This window comes from Sus scrofa, chromosome 8 (assembly GCF_000003025.6).
Source record: "Sus scrofa isolate TJ Tabasco breed Duroc chromosome 8, Sscrofa11.1, whole genome shotgun sequence".
NCBI classification, from domain to species: Eukaryota; Metazoa; Chordata; class Mammalia; order Artiodactyla; family Suidae; genus Sus; species Sus scrofa.
The window spans coordinates 61,718,984-61,728,691 of NC_010450.4; positions in this window are offsets into that span (position 1 = coordinate 61,718,984).

The following is a 9,708-nucleotide window of genomic DNA, read 5'->3' on the forward strand; positions in this document are numbered from 1 at the left end:
TACAGTTTGCATTTTTCTCTTTTAAAACACATGATATTAAATACCAAGTTGAGTAAGGAGAGTCTAGATAACATCACCAAGAGCCCTAGGTATGTTAGGAAATTTTTTTAAAAGATGCATGGAACAGCCCAGAGATAGAGTCTATTGAAAACTGAAACCGTGATAAGCAAATCATTAGGTGGTCCAGCAACCAAGTTGTGCTCATCTGCTCTAAACACCATACTTACAACACTGCCCCTTATCGCTACGGTCTAGACTGTGCTGTCAATATGCCTTGAGATATTCCTTTTAACTTTCATAACAAAGTTGTAAATGAGATTTTGTTTCTATCCCAATGTAGTCATTTGAGAAATATCAGTAAAATCACAATCTTTTGAGTTGTCTATCTTTTATATATGTGAATTTAATGGAAATATACTTATTTTTGAAATGATGAAAACAAAGTCAGGAAAATAATCTATTCCATTATGTGCTTTTAATTCGTAAAAGCCTTTTCTGATGTGATTCTTACTATATCAGTGTTTTACATTATTTTTATAAAGCAATTTTAATTACAACATTGATATATTATTCTTGCATTGCTTCTCCTCATGTTCCAAAAAACTTTGGTACCTATTTTATCAGAAAGGACCTTTGAAATATTTACATTCAGATTTTAATTTGTATGAGATTGATCTCTATGAAGTTTCATTCCAAAGAGATGAAATTTTTGCTTAAAACTTTCCTATGGATATTCTTTCCCTAAATTCAATTACAGGAAAAGAGTAGGAAATTAAATTTATGATTTGTATATTTGTAACATATTTGTGCTGTGTTTACTTTGAAATCAAGTCCCAGGAAAGAAGCATAAATGCAAAATCTGTTATTACTATTTTTTCTTTAGACGTTAAATTCTCAAAAACTATATGCAAATAGGATTACAAAACTGACTATTCTTGGAAAAAATGGATATTGATTATGTAAAAGAATGTTGGACTTCTAGCCCACATCAGGTACAAAAATCAGTGATGAATGGATCAAAAATCTAAATGTAAGCTAAAATTCTTAGAAGAACACATAGTTGTAAAATGTCATGCCCTTAAATGAAGCAATGGTTTTTTAGCTATAAGAGCAGAATCAGAAGTAACAAAAGGAGAAAAAAGATAAACATCATCATCAAAGTTAAATATGACTCAAAGGGCTTTTAGTTATTGGGCTGCCAAGACGAATTTACACAGACTGGGTAGCTACAAACATTTATTTCTTCCAATCTGGAAGTCTGAGATCTAGGTGTAGCATGTTTGAGGTCTTGGTGGAGGTTTGCTTCCTGGTTTATAGAGGATCTTCTTGCTGTGACCTCATGTGGCAGAAAGAGAGTGAACTATTTCTCTGATCTCTTCTTAAAAAAGCCTTAATTCCATTTATGCAGACTCCATCTTCATGACCTAATTAACTCCCAAAAGCCCCATGTCCCAATACAATCATATTGGGGTCACAAACATTCAGCCCATAAAATATGTTATCAAGAAAGTGAACAGGCAACCATCAGATGATACAAAATACTTGCAAAGAACATATCTAATACAGACTATCAGAATATATCCAGAATATATAAAGAACTCTTATAACTCAGCAATACTACATATGATTCAACTAAAACATGGAAGATGAATTTGAATAAATATTATTTCAATGAGATATATAAATGGTCAATAAGCACAAGAAAAGATATTCAAGTCATTAGTCATTAGAGAAATGCAAATTAAAACCACAGTGATATGCCATGTCACAGATTAGTAATAATAAAAAAGATGGACTATAAACTGTGTTACCTAGGTTGTAGAGAAATTGGGGCCCTCATACATGACTAGTGGGGAGGTAATATAGTATGGCTGCTTTGAAAAATAGTTTGGTAGTTCCTCAAAAAGTGAAACAGAGAGTAAACTTATGATCATGAATTCTTCTCCTAGGATTTACCCCCCAAAATTGAAAACATTTGATTATAAAAACTTATTACTGGAGTTCTTACTGTATGCAGTGGCTTAAGAATCCAACTTCAGTGGCTTGGGTTGCAGTGAGTTAAAGGAACTGGCACTGTTGCATCTGTGGCATGGGTTACAGCTGCAGCTTGGATTCAATCATGGCCCAGAAACTTCCAGATACCCCAGGTGCAGCCATAAAACAAACAAAAAACCCTTATACTTGGATGTTCATAACAGCATTATTAATGATAAAGTATAAATAAATCATGTCCATTAACTGACAAATAGATTAAAAAAAATGTGATATGTTTACAAAATGGAATATTATTCAGCCATTAAAAAGTAATGCATGAACCTGTTACAAATTGCACAACTTTCTGAAGGGTATTTAGAGGAAAAAAGGGACTGTCAGACTCCTCTTTACCTGCCCAATCAGAGGTAACTATTGTTATCTATTTCTTATGTTTCTTTACCTGCCCAATCAGAGGTAACTACTGTGGTCTATTTCTTATGTTCTTATATATACTTATATATTCTATTTCTCATGTTTCTTATATATGCATATGATATCTGCATAGATATCACATGCATTTATGTGTACATAGTTTTTACATTCTTTTGTCTCTTACCACACACACACACACACACACACATATATATATATGTTGGATATATAATAATATATATATATATAAAACCTTTTGTTTTCTATTTAGAGCTGCCTCATTCTTTATATTGGATTCAGAGTTTCATTATGTGAGTTACTACTTTTAATTTACTAAATACTCTGTTGGTGGGCATTTAGTTTCTTTACCTTCTTTTGTTACTACAAGTCAGGTTGCAGAGAATACCCTTACATAAACCACATTTCATGCGTGATAAAGATACAGGAATAGAGTTACTAGATCAAAGTTTTCAATTTCTCCCCATGAAGGGCCTACCTTTACAATCCCATCTGCAATGTATAAGAGTGGGGGTATCTTTGAAACTTTTGGTTCTGTAAGAGTGCACATATTTTGTGTCAAAGGATTGAGCTTTACAGCTCCAACACTTCATACTAAATGAAATCATCTATTCTGCCCACGACTATGTTTCTTCCCACATGACCTCAAACTGATTCTCTAGCCCACCTCCAGCCATAGCAGAATAATTTGTTGCTTGGAACCTTACAAAAGGTGGCAAATAACCCATATACTGTACAAAAGTACCAATAAAATATTCTCTCAGGAATTTGAGTTTGAAGATACTAAAGAAAAAGGTGATTACTGTTACAACATCTGCATGCCCCAGTGAATTGGAGAGGAGTTGGGGAGGTCATACTGTGATCATGCTAATTGATTATTCGGCAGCAGGGACCAAGAATAAGCAGAGGAATCAGAAAATTCAAGCATGAAAACTGAGCAGATCCACAAAAAGACATTAGGATCCCAGATGAGAAGAGCTTATGATGGCCATTTGTGGACTGGTCCCCATTTCACAGAGTCTTAGGTCCATGTTTATATTCAGTGAATGGAAACCTAACCCTTTCTTAGGGTTAACTTTAAAGTATCTCAAGAGTATTCCCAGCATTTTTCACTTCAATGACAAGCAAACATTTAGAGAACTTGATGGCTTATCCTGAGTCACATCACAAATTTATTACAAATATGGACAAAAATAAAAGCAAAACTCTCTGCTAAACCACATTCCCCAATGACTGCACAGAAATAGGAATCTGAATACTATCATCCTACAAATTGGTGCAATGGGAAGTGCATATGCATGCAAACTCTTTACATTGCTGTACAGTCTGCATGCTTATCACCACTCTCATTCAGATCCCATACACTCCTGTGTTTCAGCTCTAAGGAGCATTTTTTTTATTCTTTATAAAACATACTCTCTTTACTTACCTTTCACCTCCAAGTGAGTGACTTTCTTTTCCACTTCCACCTGGGCAACTGTATCTTTCAAGTTAATACTGAAAAGTCTTTTTATCAAAGATGCCTTCTGTGAACTTACTCAAGAATAGCTTATTCACCCTCTCTCCCCAACACGCCCCTACTGTCTAGTAACATGTCATGCCACAGCTTCATCCCTTCAATTACTTGTTTGCTATTAGGTTTCTCCACTAGCCCCAAAGCTCCATGAATGAGGTGGCTTTGTGTTTGTGCACCATGGTACACTCACCACCCCTCCTAGTACCTGGATAAAGAAGAGACTTGCAAAATATATGTGCTGAATAAGTAAAAGTAGCTATCACATATTAATATGTACCAGACACTACTCTACAAAGATTAGATGGACAGATAGATGGACAAATATATTTCAAATATGTTTTCATCAGGCAAATCTATCATGTAAAAGCTGCTCTCATCCCCATTTATAGATGAAACTGAGGAGGAGAGAAATTAAGTAACTGGCCCAAGGACAAACATGGATGACAGAGCTGAGACATGAACTTGTGCAATCTGACTTCAGGGCCTGTGCTCTCAGCCAATGCAAAATGCACTCTATTATTGTCAGTGGTTGTTATTACCTTTCTTAGAATATAAGATGGTGAGTTTGCACCAAGACAGTAACTCAGACCAACTGCAAATAAATAATAAAAGAGAGAGAGAGAATAGAAAATATGTTATTTAAAGAATTGGAGTTCCTGTTGTGGCTCAGTGGTTAACGAATCCAACTAGAACCATGAGGTTGCGAGTTTGATCCCTGCCCTTGCTTAGTGGGTTAAGGATCCAGCGTGCCGTGAGCTGTAGTGTAGGTCGAAGATGTGGCTCGGATCCCACATTGCTGTGGCTCTGGCGTAGGCCAGTGGCTACAGCTCCAATTAGACTCCTAGCCTGGGAACCTCCATATGCCGTGGGAAGTGGCCCTAGAAAAGGCAAAAAAAAAAAAAAAAAAAAAAGAATATAACACAAAGGCATGATAGCTGCAGAATATATAAATAAAAGTTTCCAGATTTATTTTATAAAGTGTACATAGGTTTCCACTATTTTGTTGTGGAACTTAATTCAGAGAAAGACTCTTTCTGTTTAGTAAAAGGAGTACTCCATTGTTTGTTTTTCAATGTTTTACACTGGCATGAAACATTTATTTTAACCATTCTCTTTGAGGCGCTAAGGCATGCCACATGATAAATCAACTTTGAGCATCCTCTGGGACTTCATAAAACTCACTTTTTATTCTTCTCCTTGAGTTTTAGGCCTGTGGTAGCTCAACATGATATTCTTTAAAGAGTAGAATCCTACTAAGATCACATCTGTTCAAATCACTTTCTCTTTGTTTTCAAGTTACTAAAGATAAAATATTTGAATATGAATTAAGACTCACAATATCACTTAACAGCAATATGTATTTTTATGCATATTAAAATTCTTGTTTGAATTTAAAGTTACTTTGTAAATATTTAGCTGTTTTAAAATGCTTATCTCTTTACTTCCATACACAAATCACAACTGTGGATTAAAATTCCTTAGCTTTCTAATACTAATGAGAACCTACTGGAAAAGAAATTATAGAAAATCAATAGAGTTGTTACCAACTTTATTTAGTTTTTTTGTACTGCAAAATACATTTCTATTGATGAGAAACAAACTAAAAATAATATAAAATTAAAGCATCTCAAGTATATAATGTTATCCTATGTCTCTTACATTTTACTTATTATTCAAACAGTATAATAGCATAGGATTTATGTGATACTTATTTAATGTAAGCAAAACTAATAAATGTGCCCCTTCTAATAAACTACTTTAAATGAAGTGATTTGATTATAATTTACCTGAAATGAAAAGTACATATTTGTAGTAGGGTAGAAATATCCCTATTACATTTTGATGTTCACGCTAATCTTGTGACAACTGAACTATATGAATTTTTATTGTATCTTTTAATCATGTGGCTGAGACAGCCACCTCTCCCAAGTGATTTGTCCTTTTCACTCCTTTACTGTAAGTACCAATCACATCGCTGTTCTGTGACACTGTATTTTGGAATCTCCATCTAAGCTATGGGAAGCTGTTAAAAACTATTCAGACACTTGTTAAAATGGTAAAGACAACACGACTCAAGTCTACTGAGTGTTCCAATAGTTAGGGAGTGATTGGGATAAACTTCGAATATGAGGACAAGTGGAGATTTATAGTCAAGAAGCAAGGTGACAGGATCAGTGGATGGATGATTACTAAGAGGAGACATCAAGGTAGGGCGATTGTTGCTAATCTGACCTAACAGGATTTTTACAGAAGACAGGCCTAGGGATATCAAAGGTAGGGGATGAAGGACCTGTTTGGATAATCAAAGGTATCAGATATCAGGGGTGGGAAGATTCTCACTAAAATGACTTAGCAAGATTCTTGCTATGACTAGGCTAAGTCAACAATAAGACAGGGGTCAAGATTAAGGCCTAGACATGAAAAAGGCTGATAAATTTTAATAAAGGAGAGAGTTTCTGTCAAAGCCAAATGGCCATGTTGTTTCCAATGCGAGACAAACAAAAGTGCTATGTGCGAATTCTAGGAATGGATCCTTAGCAAGAAACCACACCTCTGCATGGTCTCTTTCATCTTCCAGGACCTCACAGTACAGTTGGGCATGTGACCTAGCTTCAGTAATGCAGATAATGATGCTGTTCTGTGAGCTGACTGTGAAACGAAAAACAAAAAGCATCAGAAACAAGAGAAGAAACAGCTTTCTAATGTTAACATGGAAGAGAAACAGTCTACATTATAGAGATGTAAAATTCCATCTTACTGAATTATTATATTTTGGGTCTTCTGGTTTGAGCAGATCAACATGTTGGAAAGGGGACTGCCCATCAATAATATAAAATACTTTCCACTGACTTAGTCATTTAACAGCCAGGAAAGAGGAGCAGAAATTACAAGTGCAACAACAATTACTTAAAAGAATAAAAAGATAATCCTACAAAGCCAGTGGCTTTATGGGAGTGATTGATATAACCAACTATTAGTATAAGGGCAGTTAGGAGGTATTATAAAAATAAATAAATAAAACACATCAAATTGCACAGAGAAATGAAAGAGAATAGAATTTCAGAATTAGAGGACTAAAAGATTTGAAAAGTCCAGTTCTCCAGGACTCACAATGTAGGAGAGTAGATGACTCCCACCAGCATTTTTCCTACCATATTTTTATGGATGGCCTCAAGCTAATGATCTTTAATGTAATAAAAGAGGAGGGGTCTAGCTATTTCTCTTCCTGTGTTACACACCACCCCAAAACTTAGCAGCTTAAAACAATAATTACTTATTATTACTCATGATTCTGTGGGTTGCCTGGGATCATCTGGCCTGTTCTTTTCTTCAAGGGTAGGAGAAGACAGTCATGTAGGTGCAGACAGCTGGCTGGAGCTGAGACAACCACTAAGGCCTCTACTTTTTTAGGATTTATATCCATACAGCTTTTTATCATTGAGTATCTAGTTTGATTTTCTTTTCTTCATCACACCTGATTTTAAGAAGCACATTCCAAGGGATTAACTCCCAACGTTTAAACATTTACCAATTCTCTGAAGTACACTTGCTAATAATGCCTCATTGTCCTAAGAAGGTCACATGATGAGGACCAAGGTATATGTGGAAGGAATATACCACGGTGTATATACCATGAGCCATATTTCACAGTGGACTCCTGACATAGGCAGAGCTAGTATGAAAAGTAACAGATATAAAAATGATGTGTGGAAAAGAAAATGAGGATAGTCACTAGTACATGTAACAGCTGAGAAGCAGACACTATGAGCTCACTACGTTCCTAAGGACAATATATTTCCTAAGAAGAGAAGAGTCTTTCCTATATAAAAGCCAAAAATGACTATTTCATTACCACATTTTCACTAGTGGGAAGCAGTGTGCAAAAGTTATATATGGTCCTGGGAGTTCCCTGGTGGTGCAGCAGGTTCAGGATCCCATCATTGTCATTGCAGTAGCTTGGGTCACTGCTGTGGCGCAGGTTTGAGCCCTGGTTTCAGAACTTCTGCATGCTGTGGGCCCAGCCAAAAATTTTTAAAAAGTTATGTGGTCCTAAATAGTTATACCTCACAGTATCTACTTCAGTTATATTTAAGGAGGAATTAGACAAAGTAAAATACACCAAAAGGCAAGGCATTAGAGGTGGAATTTTCTTTCTTCTTTCCTACCTTCCTTTTTTCCTTCCTTCTTTTCATTTAAGAAAGGTGAATGTAACTTTTCTTTAGAATCTCTTTTCTTTAGAAAAATTAACACTTATTGAATAAATTCCAGAAAGAATGTATTTTTAGCATTCATGTAATGCTATGACAAGTAAAATGTGAATAAGGGTCTTAACTTGACAGAATTTTATTAATTATATCAATATTTATTTAATTCGTGATTCTGTTTACATTTTAGAGATTAACAGAACTATTGAGAACTAGATGTTGTTTATCACTTTTTAAGCACATGGAGAAAATTAATTAATTGTATGTAATGAGGCCCACCATGGAGGAAAAATTATTAGTATCTGATGTAAAAAATTAGGTAATAGGATTTTTAGTCCTTTAATATTCACTTTAGAATCCTTTATTTGTTAAAAAAAAAGAGTGAACAATATCTTAAAAGGCATATCAAATACCCAATCAAGATCAAGTGCATTGTAACTGATGCTTTAAATTATTAACTGCAATAATAAAATTATTGGAGTTCCTGTTGTGCTCAGCAAGTTAGGGTAAGGACCCAACTTGTCTCTGTGAGGATGCGGGTTCCATCCCTGGCTTTGCCCATTGGATTAAGGATCTGGAATTACCACAAGTTGTGGTGTAGGCTGCAGATGCAGCTTGGATCATGTGTTGCCATGGCTGTGGTGCAGGCCAGCAGCTGCAGCTTCAATTTGACCCCTGGTCAGGGAATTTCTGTATGCCTAAGGTGCAGCTATAAAAAGAAAAAAATAAAATCACTGACTGTCTTACAGAAGTATATTCTTTAAACTTAAATTTAAGAAATTAAAAAAGCTTATTCTGAAGATAATTATATTTAAAAATTTTTTAAATGTTACACTCATAAAAAATGAGTTTTCTCATACAAAGCTCTTAAGTCTACATTGTAGTTGGAGAACATGTTAAACAAGGTTCTACAAGAACTGAAGATCTTGGCTTTTAAGAACAGTGAAACTGATCTTTTAGAATTCATGGGGAGGGTTCCTGGATAAACAGAAGAACACAAATTTATTTGAAATATCATTTTAGTTGTACGAAGGATTGGGAAATGATGGCCCAGTGGGAAGTTGTGTTTGAAAAGCCTGCTGAACCAAGAGACAAAACTTCTGAATGCAACAAAGTAGGTCTTCCCATTGTAGTAAGTCTTATTTCTGTGGAAGTAATTATATCTTCATTTGATTAATTTTAGTTTAATTACAGAATAAGATTTGATTTGTTTTCACTTATATCATTAGAACATTTAGTTTGTTAAAAAAAAAACCTCTGCTGGCAGTGAGCACAAAATATTTCTATTGCTATTTTTAATAAAAGTTAATTTGCATTTTTGCTTTAGGGTCAAATTATGCATCTACTATAAAACCAATTATCTATAAGAGAGCTCTACTAAAGTATTTCCCAAGAAATTTCATCATTACTTGACCATACTTCCCTAGAAGAGAAAAATGAGGAAGCAGATGAAAACACATTACTTGGTCTAGGCAGTTCTTATTCAGTCTATGCAAGGTATAGTGTAGTGAGAGGAGCAATAGATTTGAATTAAAGAGAACTTAGTTCCAAAAACACAACTGT